This window comes from Callorhinus ursinus, unplaced genomic scaffold (genome assembly GCF_003265705.2).
Source record: "Callorhinus ursinus isolate GAN/ISIS: 27379988/994484 unplaced genomic scaffold, GSC_fseal_2.0 scaffold62, whole genome shotgun sequence".
Taxonomy (NCBI): domain Eukaryota; kingdom Metazoa; phylum Chordata; class Mammalia; order Carnivora; family Otariidae; genus Callorhinus; species Callorhinus ursinus.
In genome coordinates this window covers 252,421-265,907 of record NW_027397124.1, presented here as the reverse complement: position 1 = coordinate 265,907, position 13,487 = coordinate 252,421, and the positions used below count along the sequence as shown (strand labels likewise).

At 34.6% G+C, this 13,487-nt stretch overlaps 1 pseudogene; it reads right to left on the bottom strand.

Moving 5' to 3' along the window:
• Positions 1-4,520: 4,520 nt before the first annotated feature.
• LOC112834345 (spliceosome-associated protein CWC15 homolog pseudogene) overlaps positions 4,521-13,487 on the bottom strand; it is a 19,961-nt pseudogene continuing 10,994 nt past the window's right edge.

Genomic DNA, 13,487 nt, shown 5'->3' with positions numbered 1-13,487 from the left:
TAATGCATCCAGGATTCATCCATATTGTCACAAATGGTAGGAATTCCTATTTTTTATGGCTGGATAATATCCCATTCTTTATAGATACTACAACTTCTTTATCCATTCATCCATCAGTGAATGAATAGGTTGTTTCCATGTTTCAGATTTTATAAATAATTCCGTGATGAGCATAGGGGTGCATATATCATCTCAAGATAGTGTTCCCTTTTCCTTTGGATGTATTCTCAAAAGTGGAGTTGCTGGATTGGATGCTACTTCTATTTTTTTTTCTTTTTTTGGTGATCCTCCATATTGTTTTCCATAGTGGCTGTACCAATTTACAATCCCACCAATAGTCAGACAGTTTCCCTTTTCTCCACATCCAGCCAACATTTGTTATCTCTTCATTTTTTGATGGTGGCCATTCTAAAAGGTGTGGGGTTATATTTCACTGTAGTTTGAATTTTCATTTCCCTAATAACTAGTAATGTTGAACATTTTTCATATGCCTGTTGGCCTTTTGTATATTCTTTGGAGAAATGTCTATTTAGATCAGCTATTTTTAAATGGGTTATTTGGAGGTGTTTTTTTGTTTTGTTTTGTTTTGTTTGCTAATGAGTTCTTTATATATTTTGGATAGTAGTCCTTATCAGATATATGGTTTGCAATTTTTTTTCTAATTCTTTAGGTTGTTTTTTCACTTTGTTTATTCTTCCATTTTGCTATGCAGAAACTTTTTAATTTGGTGTAGTCCCACATGTTTAGTTTTTATTATGTTGCTTGTGCTTTAGGTGTCATTTAAAAAAAAAACACTACTATAGCTCATGTCTAAGAGTTTGTTCCTATGCTATCTTCTGGATATTTCACATTTTCAGGTCTTGCATTTAAGTCTTTAATCCATTTTGAGTTAACATTCATGAGTGAGGTAAAATATGGACCCACTTTCATTTATTTACATGCAAATATCCAATTATCCCAGCACCATATATTAAAGAGACTGTCTTTTCTCCATTGAGTATTCTTGGCTCCATTGGCATAGTCTTATTAAGTATTAGTTGACTCTATATGCTTGGATTAATTTTAGGCTCTCAATTCTGTTCCATTAGTCTTTTTGTCTGTTTTTATGCTAGTACCATAGTTTTGATGACTCTAACTTTATAGGGTAGCTTCAAATCAGGAAGTGTAATGCTTCCTGCTTTCTTCTTCTTTCTCAAGATTTCTTTGACTATTCAAAATCCTTTGTGGTTCCATATAAATTTTAGGAGTGTCTTTTCTACTTCTGCAAAAATTCCCCATTTGAATCTTGAATCTATAGATGGCTTTTGGTAGTACTGACATTTTAACAATGTTAATTTTTCCAGTGAACACGGGATAACTTTCCATTTATGTGTGTCTACTTTGATTTCTTTCATCAATGTAAGTTTCCGGAGTACAGATATATTTCATCTCCTTAAACAAATGTATTCCCAAGATTTTACTGGTTTTGATGCTATTTTAAATGTAATCAATTTCTTTGTTTCTCTTTTAAAAAGTTTTTTACGTATAAAAACACCAATTTTTGTATATTGATTTTGAGTCATGCATTTTACTAAATTTGTGGATTAGATCTAACAGATTTTTCATTGAGTCTTCTGGATTTTCTGTATATAAAATTATGTCTTCTGCAAATAAAGACAATATTACTTCTTCCTTTCCAATTCTGATACCTTTTATTTATTTTTCTTGCCCAATTGCTCTAGTTAGGATTCCTAGTACTATTTTGACTGGGAGTCGTGAAAGAGGGAACTCTTGTCTTGTTCCTGATCTTAAAGGAAAAGCTTTCAACCTTTACTTTTGAGAGTGCTATTAGCTGTGGGTTTGTCTTACATGGCCTTTTTATGTTGAGATATGTTCATTCTGTGCCTAATTTGTTATGAGTTTTTGTCATGAATAGATGCTAAATATTGTCAAATGCTTTTTTTGTATTTACTGAGATGATAATATGATTCTTCTCTGTCATTCTATTAATGTGATTTATCACATACCTGCATCCTCAGGATAAATCCCACTTAATCATAGTGACTGATCCTGTGTTGCTTGTTGTGCTGCTGAATTTGTTTTGCTGGCATTTTATTGAGAATTGTTGCATCTATATTCAGCAGAAATATTGGCCTATACTTCCTCTGGTAGTATCCTCTTTGGGTTTTAGTTTTCAGGATAATGTTAGCCTGGTAAAATGAGTCTAGGAGAGTTTCTTACCCTTCAATTTTTTTGGAAGAGATTTGAAAAAGATTATTTTTAATTCTTCCTTAAATATTTAATTAATTCCACCAGTGAAACCATCTGGTCCCATGCTTTTCATCACTGGGAGATTTTTGCTAACTGATTCAGACTCCTTACTAGTAATTAGCCTATTTAGATTTTCTATTTCTTCCTGATTCATTCTTGATAAGTTGTAGGTTTCCAATAATTTTTCCAATTCTTCTCACTTGTCTAATTTATTGGTGTATATTTGTTCATAATAGCCTCTTATGATCCTTTGAATTTCTGTGGTATTGGTTGTAATGTGTCCTTTTTCATTTATAATTGTGTTGATTTGGGTCTTTCTCCCCCTTGGTTGATTTAGATAAGGGTTTGCCAATTTTATCTTGTCAAAGATAAACTTACATTTGGTTAACATTTTTCTATAAATTCGTTTCTTTCTTTCTTTTTCTTTTCCTTTTCTTTCTTTCTTTCTTTCTTTCTTTCTTTCTTTCTTTCTTTCTTTCTTTTTTTTTGTAGTCCTTAAGGCATGGAGTTAATATTGCTTATTTGAGATCTTTTTGCCTTTTATTGTAGGCTTTTATTGCTATAAACATTCCTCTTAAAACTTTTGCTTTATCCCATAAGTTCTGGTATATTGTGCTTCTCGCTTTTTAAGAAACTTTTTATTTTCCCTTTGAGTTTTCTTTGATTTATTGATTGTTCAGGAGAGTGTTATTTAATTTCATGTGTTTGTAATTTTTTTTAAGTTTCCTCTATTGATTTCTAGTTTCATGTGATTGTGTTCAGAGAACATATTTGGTATGATTTCAATCTTCTTGAATTTATTGATTTGTTTTGTGGCCTGACATAGTGTAACCTAGAAAAATGTTCCATGTGAGCTTGAGAAAAATGTGAATTTTGCTCTTATTGGATAGAATATTCTACATATGTCTCTTAGGTCAATTTGGTCTATAGTGTTCTTCAAATTGCTGTTTTCATATTTACTATCTGTCTGAATGATTAATCCGTTGCTGAGAGTTCAGTATTAAGGTATCCAATTATTATCATATACTATTTTTGCTTTTAGCTGTTAGTTTTTGCTCTATATATTTAGGTGCTCCAATGTTGGTTGCAAAAATATTTACAAATGTTATATATTCTTGATATATTGACCCTATTATCATGACCTTCTTTGTTCCTTTTTTCCATTTTTGGTTAAAGCCTATTTTGTCTGATATAGGTAGAGCTACCCCTGATTTTTTTTTTGGTTGTTTTAGTTGTTACCATTCGTTTGAATGTTCTTTTCAATCCTTTTATTCTCAGTCTATGTGTGTCTTTAAGGCTAAGAGAGTCTCTTGTCAATAGCATATTGTTGGATTTTTTTTTAATCCATTAATCCATTCTTTGCCTTTCAATAACAAAACTTAATCCATTTATATTTAAAGTAATTATTGATAGATAAAGACTTACTATTGTCATTTTGTTCATTGTTTCTTGGTTGTTTTGTAGATCCATTGTTCCTTGTTCTTATCCTGTTGGGTTTTGTGTATGTGTTTTAATGTCTTTATATCAGTATTCTTTAACTCCTTTATCATGTTTTTGTTGTTATTGTTTTTCATTTTACTACGGAATTTTTACTTTTGGTGACCATGAAGCTTACATAAAATATCTTAAGCTTATAACATCCTATTTTTATTGATAAAAACTTAAATTTAATAGAATTTGTAAACTTTAAACTTTCATTCTTCATATTTTAGGTTATTGCTTTTATAATTTGCGTGGTTTTTTGTGTATTGTGTAACAATAAATTATTGTAGTTATGGCTGTTTTAATTGTTTTTTTCTTTTTTACTTTTAAACTAGAGCTTTAAGTGAATTATGCACCCTATTACCATATTGCAGAATATAACTATATCTATATATTTACCATTACCAGTTTGATTTGTGCTACCTCCTTGCTTTTGTGTTAATTACTGTTCTTTTACTTCCATTCAAAGAACTCTCTTTAGGACTTCTTATAAGGCAGGTCTGGTTGTAATAAAGTCCTTCAGATTTTTTTTTTTTTTTTGGATGAGGAAGATGTATCCCTTCTTTTGTTTCTCTAGGACAGCTTCCCCAGGTGTAGAACTCTTGGGTGACAGTAATTTTCTTTCAATGTTTTTATTATGTCATTCCACTCTTTCTTGATCTGAAAAGATTCTGTTGGGAAATCCAATAGTCTTATATTCCTTTGTATGTAATTCTCTCTTTTCTCAAATTTTTTTATTTTTAACTTTTTTTTTACATTTTTGGTCTTTAATTAAGCACATGAAACAACTATTTTATATATTTCTCCATGAACTTTTTGTGAAATTCAGATCACAGTGTATCATTTACAAATCTTTTGTCATTCTTCTTTCTTTTTAAAAAAATATTTATTTATTTTAGAGAGAGAGAGCACAAGCAGGAGGGGCAGGGAGAGGGAGAGAATCTCAAGCAGCCCAACTCAGGGCTTGATTCCACAACCCTGAAATCATGACCTGAGCTGAAATCAAGAGTTGGATGCTTAACTGACTGTGCCACCCAGGGGCCCCTGTCTTTCTTCTGATAATCTACACCATTTGCACAGTTCTTGAAAACAACATCATCATCCTACTTTCTTTTAACGTTAAAGTTGGCCTGAGGCTGTGATGAGCCAGTGAGATTGAGAGGATTTCCACTCAAAATGTTTTCCATATGTATTCTTTCCTCTTCAGCTTTCTCTTTTTGTTCCTTCCTGGACTGATCTTCAGCTCTTACATTTTTATTTTTTTCTAGTTCTGCAAGAGGTGATACAGAATCATCATCATCACTCCCCTCTTCAAAATTTTCATTTTCATCTTCCTCATCTGTTGGAGGATCATCTGCATCAAAGTTGACAGCAGGAATCTGGTTTAGCAAGACTTCTTCGACACTAAAGAGAAGATGGTATGTGCTTATGTTAGACACTCTCTATATTTCTCTCTTGCACCAGCTCACTCACTCTCTTCCAGCTCTCTCCTACAGTCATGGTTCCAAGCTTCTTCAGGAGTATCCTAAATAGTTTGTCTATATTTTAACTTTGTATGAGAAGGTAGATCTCTACTCAGGCTCTTCTCCTAAAGTTTATAGGTTTGCTTTGTGCAGTCAGCTCAGTTCGGATTTCTGGGTGTGTCTGCTGATAATGTCTTTGGGCATTTGGGTCCAGCTATCATGCTCTATATTTGAGTGAAACATTTGTTTGAGCTCTGAGGATGAGGATTGGGGCTGTATCACTCACTAAGAACAATTAGATAGAACTGCTGCTTGCTTCCCTACTAGTGAGGTTGGTTGTAGGATGGCCTCCATGTTTGTCTAGATTCTCTGATCAGGCTTACTAGATGGTTGGGACTAAGTACTACATTCAGTAATAGATGAGGCTATGAAATAGCTTCCCTGCCCTGGCCAGGCGGTAGGATGTGTCCCAGGGCTTACATGGTTCATTATTTGGGGATGCAAATCAGGCCAGAGTGTGTCTGGTTTCCCTAGTCAACTGAGGTTACTGATTTTGCTCTGCAAAAAGAAAGACATGGGCTGTGCTGTCTGTTAAAGTACCACTGTTTATAAGCCTGTTGAATGGGCTATGCAGCTTCCCATGTGCTCTGGGTAGGCTCCCTGGCTGGACAGACTGAAGGCTGTATTCAGTGATAAGAAGGACTACAAATTAGAATCCTTGCCTTGGCACAGTAAGATAAGCTGATAAAGCTCTTTGTTGTCTCAACTCAAGCTGACTACCCCCCAAATACTCTGGCCAAAGAGGGATACTGGCTTTGTTTTCTAAACTGTCTACTCTACCTGCCCTTTTTTAGGTTTGAGCACTGCTTGAAGATACAACTTCCAGCAGTTTTTGCCAGCCTTCTGATCAGCTGGGGTTGGAAAACACTCTTCACAGAGGATGAGGCTATGTCTTAGCTCCTTTGCTGAGTGGGAGGGGGAGGGGCCACTCTAGGTCACTCTCAATTTCCAAAACAGATTCTCCACTTGGGAAGGGCCAGGAGCTACCCTCCTCATCCTTGGTTATGAATTAATCTACCATGGTGGATTGCCTGCCTAGGCATAGCACAAGAATTCATCATGCCCTGTACTGGCTTTCCTCTGGGTGAAATTAGCTCTGTCTGCCCACATCTTGGTGGGAATACTACTGGGCAGTCCAGCTTCCAGGAATTGTTATCAGACTTTTTGTTCTATGGGACCAGAAGATGCTCTCTACAGCAAGTGGGGTCTGTGATTCAGCTTCTTGCCTGGGCATGGATAAACTGGGTTCTAATTCCTTATTTAAGAACCCAAATCAGGCAGATCTAGACTCTGCTAAGTTTCCTGATCAGAATGTGCCCCTGACATGGCTCAGCAGATGAGCAAAACAACTAGTTGGAATAACACTGGGCACTGCAGGTATGAACTCGGGTTACCAAGACCCATGTGCTGAACGTTTGAACCCCACTTCCCCTTGTGTGTCACAGTCAAATTCTCAGTGGTTGAGCCCCACAGATTTTTCTGCAATCCCTGTAGTGCTAGACCGGAGTAGGGGCTCCCACAAAGTGACCCCAATGCTGGACAGGCAAGGAAGGTTGTGTCCTTTTCATTCTCTTTTCCCACTGGAGGAACCTCTTGACATGATGTTTCACTGTCCTGGGAAGGGGCAATATTGTCAATGTGTAGCTGCTTCTCTTACCCTCTAAAGCAGTCTATGCTGGTCTCTGTTTTTTGGGGGGTGCCTTAGCCTCATCCCTATGTTCCAGAATTTTCTCAGTGTTGTTTTGTCTTGAGTAGTTGTTAGTTGTTCCTCTTTAGAGGGGGAGAAGAGTCAGGAACAACCTATTTCACCATCTTGATAATGTCCATATAATATTTTTTAAATGACAAATTTATAGAAATAAAGAACAGATTAGTTATTTCCAGGGATTATGAATAGGGTAGGGTTGAGAGGGAAGTGAATATGGATATAAAAGAAAATATGAAGGATCCTTGTGATGATGGCAATGTACTGTATCTTGACTATATCAGTATCAATATCCTGGTTACAATAATGTAATATAATTGTGTAAGTTGATACCACTGGGGGGGAAATGAGTAAAGGCAATTTATCTGTATTATTTCTTACAACAATGTTTGAATCTACAATTATCCCAAAATAAAATAAAAGTAATAATATAAATACATAACAAGCAAATATTTTTAAACTATAATTGTGCATACTTATATGAAAAAGGTGAAGGTTTCAAGAAAAAAGATTAGGAAACTTGCAACCAGGTAAGGGAAAAGGAAGCAAAGTGAAAGAAGCTACACCACTAGAGAAATTCTCATGTACCCATACCTGGGCCCAGCAATACTGAGATTTCATTTATTATAGAATTATTATAATTGTTAATCATTATTATAATTAATTAGTTATAAAATTATTGAATGATTTTCCTCCTCGTACCTCACCACCATACCAGCAGGGCTCCACTATGACTAATAGTGGATTATAGCTGGAAGAGTTGTAAGGTACAGACAGTTTCTGAGTTAATGTAATTAGGGTATCCCAAGGTCAAGAGGAGAGACAAAAACAGACACAAGAATTTGAAGCTTCTGGTCCCAAAGGCATTAGCAAATATTAAGCACAACCCACCTCCTAGCCAAATTAATATTTATTTTATGCTAAATACCTACATACATCAGTTCTTATTACCCAATACAAAATGTCTGGGTTTTAACAACAACAACAGAATTATAAGACATGCCCATTTACAAGAAAAAAACACATTCAGAACCAGACTCAGATGGGACCCAGATTGTTAGCATTATCACATAGGAAATTTAAAATATAATAATAAAATATCTTAAGAGCTATATGAAAAAAGAAACATTATATATATATATTCATTACATACATATACAATTTCATTGCATACATATGTAATGAAAGCAGAGAGATGGAAACTCTAAAAATGAATTTAAAGATACTAAAAATTATACAAAAAATAAAAATTATTTTGATAGGTTTGTCAATAGACTGTACATAGCCGAAGAAATAATAAGTGTTCTTGAAGAAAGATCAATAGAAACTTCCCAAACTGGAATCCAAAGAGGAAATAGAATGAAAAAACTAGAACAAAACATTAAATACTATGGAAAAGTTTCTAAAGGTGCATATGCATAATGGGAATATCAGAAGGAGATGAAAGAGAGAATAGAGCAGAATAAATATTTGAAGTGATAATGACAAAGAACTTTCTAAAATCAATGATAGATAACAGATTACAGATCTGGAAATCTAAAGGACACCAAAAGAATGACTCCCTCTCTCCCATACCCCACCCCAAAAGAAGAAGAAAAAGAAAGAAAAACAGAAGAAGAAAGAAGAAAGAAAGAAAGAAAGAAAGAAAGAAAGAAAGAAAGAAAGAAAGAAAGAAAGAAAGAAAGAAAGAAAGAAAGAAGGAAAGAAAGAAAGAAAGAAGGAAGGAGAAAAAGAAAGAAAGAAAATATATAGGTGTATTATAGTTCAATTGCAAAGAGAAAAGTTTGAAAGAAAATAAAGCAAATAAAATAGAGGAACACAGATAAGAATTATAACAGATTTCCCATCAGAAACAACCAAAAGGGAGAGTGTAGTGAAATATTTAAAGTGTTAAAAAAAAAAACCTCACCAACTTAAAATTGTATATCTAGTAAAGGTGTCCTTAAAAGTAAAGAAATAAAGACTGTCTTAGAAAAAAAAAGTGGGGGCAGAGATTCAGTGCCAGCATACCAGCTCTGAAAGAAATGTTAAAAGAAATTCTTCAGATAGGAAATAAACAAACAAGCAAAAAACCAAACTGAACCAAAACAAAACAAAAAATAACTTTTATCTAACCTAAGGAAGAGAAGTGCTTCAGACAAGTAGTACATGAAAATTAAAAAAATCATTTATACTTCTGATTTTGTAATTAATTTAAAAGATAACTGAAGCAATAATAGTAACAGTGTATTGGGTGAAGATAGCATATGAATAAGTGAAATCAATGGCAAGAATGTCATAAAGGACAAAATTGTACTATACATGAAATGTCATAGTGTTATTTGAAGGTAAACTTCAATTAGTTCAGTATATGTTGTAACCTCTAGGGCAACAGAGAGTTTTTATAAATAAATGTAATTGATATGCTAAGAAAATAAAATGGAATCCTATAAAAATGTTCAATTACCATATGATTTCGCTCATATGTGGAATTTAAGAAACAAAATAAATGAGCAAGGGGAAAAAAGACAGAGAGATGGGCAAACCAAGAAAGAGACTCTTAACTATAGAGAAAAACTAATGATTACCAAAGGGGAAGTTGGTTGGGGGGATTAAGGAGTGCACTTGTGATGAGCACCGGATGTTGTATGGAAGTGCTGAATCACTATATTGTACACCTGAGACTAATATTACACTGTATGTTAGCTAACTAGAATTTGAATAAAAACTTTAAAAAAAGTTCAATTAAAACCAGAGAAATACAACAAAAAGAATGGTTATACACATGTAAAATATCACTCTAACTTTATAACTATTTAATTTTAATGTGCATGGTCTAAATACACATATTAGAAAACAGAAACTTTCAGTGAACAAAAAAAAACATTCAAATATGTTGTCTACAAGAAACCCACAAGAGTAAAGGAATTGAAAAGGATATCACACATTAACACTCATTAAAAGAAAGCTGGGTATCCATACTAATTTCAAGCAAAGCAGTCTTTAGACAAAGACATTGTTAGGGATAAAGAAAGGCGTTACATATGATAAAAGGGTCAATTCTCCAAGAATATTTAACAATCTTAATTGTGTATATGTCAAACAACAGAACATCAAAATACATAAAGCATAGATAAAGTAAAAACTGAAAGAACTGGTAGAAGTAGACAAATTACAATCCTATAGTTGGAGATTTCAGCAACCCCTTCAGTGATCAAGCAGCCAGAGGATCAATAAGGACATATTTGATGTGAATAGCAATATTAATCAATTTGATCTTATTGACATTTATATAATATTCTATCCAACAACCACATAATACACATTCTTTCAAGAACCCATGGAACATTAATCAAGAATACATTCTCAGCCGTAGACTATTGTTTAGCAAATTTAAGACAATACAAATCATACAAGGTATATTATTAGGCCACATGAAATTAAACTACAAATCAGTAACAGAAAGATCCCTGATAATATTGGAATATTTGGAATTTAGTATTTGGAAATTAACACACTTCTAAATAATTCACCAGTCAGACTTCTCAATTTAAATAAAAATATTTGAACTAGTTGAAAAATTAAAAAATAACATTAAAACTTGGGTTTAGGGTAAAATTTAGAGTATTACATGTATATATTAAAAAAGAAGAAAGTTTTAAAATTAGTAATAAAAATGTCCAGGTCAACAAACTAGAGAAAGAAGAGCAACATAAAGAACAGAAATATAGAAATAATAAAAATTGGAAGAGAATCCATGAAATTGAAAGCAATAGATAAAAGCAACTAAATCAAAATCTAGTTCCTTTTTTTAATATTTTTTATTATGTTGTGTTAGTCACCATACAGTACTTCATTAGTTTTTGATATAGTGTTCCACGATTCATTGCTTGTGTGTAAAAACCAATGTCCCATGCAGTATGTGCCCTCCTTAATACCCATCACCAGACTAGCCAATCCCCTCACCCTCTTCCCCTCTACCACCCTCAGTTTGTTTCTCAGAGTCCATAGTCTCTCATGGTTCATCTCTCCCTCCAATTCCTCCCCCTTCATTTTTCCCTTCCTTCTCCTAATGTCCTCCATGCTATTCCTTATGTTCCACAAATAAGTGAAACCATATAGATAATTGTCTTTCTCTGTTTGACATATTTCCCTTAGCATAATCCCCTCCAGTTCCATCAATGTTGATGCAACATCCTTTCTGATGGCTGAGTAATATTCCATTGTATATATGAACCACATCTTCTTTATCCATTCATCTGTTGAAGGGCATCCCAGCTCCTTCCACTGTTTGGCTACTGTGGACATTGCTGCTATGAACATTGGGGTGCACATGGCCCTTCTTTTCATTACATCTCTGTCTTCGAGGTAAATACCCAATAGTGCAATTGCTGGGTCATAGGGTAGTTCTATTTTTAACTTTTTGAGGCACCTCCACACTGTTTTCCAAAGTGGCTGTACCAACTGGCATTCCCACCAACAGTGTAAGAGGGTTCCCCTTTCTCCACAACCTCTCCAACATTTGTTGTTTCTTGCCTTGTCAATTTTTGCCATTCTAAGTGGTGTAAAGTGGTATCTCAATGTGGTTTTGATTTTAATTTCCCTGATGGCTAGAGATGTGGAGCATTTTTTTCATGTGTCTATTAGCCATTCATATGTCTTCTTTGGAGAAGTGTCTGTTCATGTCTTCTGCCCATTTTTTGACTTATTTGTTTTTTGGGTGTTGAGTTTGAGAAGTTCTTTATACATCTTGGATTCCAGCCCTTTATCTGTAGTGTCATTTGCAAATATCTTCTCCCACTCTGTGGGTTGCGTCTTTGTTTTGTTGACTGTTTCTTTGCCGTGCAGAAGCTTTTTATCTTGATGAAGTCCCAAAAGTTAATTTTCGCTTTGGAGATGTGTATTGCAAGAATTTGCTGTAGCCAATGTCAAAGAGGTTACTGCCTATGTTCTTAGGATTTTTGATGGATTCCTGACTCACATTGAGGCCTTTCATCCATTTTGAGTTTATCTTTGTGTGTGGTATAAAGAAATGGTCCAGTTTCATTCTTCTGCATGTGGCTGTCCAATTTTCCCAGCACCAGTTGTTGAAGAGACTGACTTTTTTCCATTGGATACTTTTTCCTGCTTTGCTGAAGATTAGTTGACCATAGAGTTGAGGGTCCTTTTCTGGGGTCTCTATTTTGTTCCATTGATCTATGTGTCTGTTTTTGTGCTGATACAAGGCTGTCTTGTTGATCAAGGCTTTGTAACATAGCATGAAATCAGTCATTGTGATGCCCCCAGCTTTGTTTTTCTTTTTCAGCATTTCCTAGGCTATTTGGGGTCTTTCATGGTTCTATACAAATTTTAGGATTGTTTGATCCAGCACTTCAAACAATGCCATTGTTACATTGATCAGAATGGTTTTGAAAGTATACATTTCTCTGGGCAGCTTAGACATTATCACAATGTTTAATCTTCCAATCCATGAGCATAGAATGTCTTTCCAACTTTTTGTGTCTTCTTCAATTTTCTTCATAAGTGTTCTGTAGTTTCTAGAGTATAGATCCTTAACTCTTTGGTTAGGTTTATTCCAAGGTATCTTAACGTTTTTGGTGCTATTGTAAATGGAATCAATTCCCTAATTTCTCTTTCTACAGTTACATTGTTAGAGTATAGGAAAGCAACTGATTTCTGTGCATTGATTTTGTATCCGGCCACATTACTGAATTGCTGTGAGTTCTAGTAATTTGGGGGTGGAGTCTTTTGGGTTTTCCACATAAAATATCATGTCATCTGCAAAGAAAGAAAGAGTTTGTCTTCTTTGCCAATTTGAATGCCTTTTATTTCTTTTTTGTTTTCTTTTTTTTTGGAATTTAAATTTCTTTATTGTTATGTTAATCACCATATATTACATCATTAGTTTTTGGTGCAGTGTTCCATGATTCATTGTTTGTTCATAACACCCAGTGCTCCATGCAGAACGTGCCCTCCTCAATACCCATCACCAGGATAACCCATCTCCCTCCCCCCTCCCCTCTAGAACCCTCAGTTTGTTTTTCAGAGTCCATCATCTCTCATGGTTCGTCTCCCCCTCTGACATACTCCCCTTTTCTTCCTCTCCTGTTATCTTCTTCTTTTCCTTTTTTCTTAAAATATGTTGCGTTATTTGTTTCAGAAGTACAGATCTGTGATTCAACAGTCTTGCACAATTCACAGCGCTCACCGTAGCACATACCCCCCCAATGTCTATCACCCAGCCATCCCATCCCTCCCACCCCCAACCACTCCAGTAACACTCAGTTTGTTTCCTGAGATTAAGAATTCCTCATATGAGTGAGGTCATGTGATACATGTCTTTCTCTGATTGACTTATTTCACTCAGCATAACACCCTCCAGTTCCATCCACGTCGTTGCAAATGGCAAGATCTCATTCCTTTTGATGGCTGCATAATATTCCATTGTGTATATATACCACATCTTCTTTATCCATTCATCTGTCGATGGGCATCTTGGCTCTTTCCACAGTTTGGCTATTGTGGACATTGCTGCTATAAACATTGGG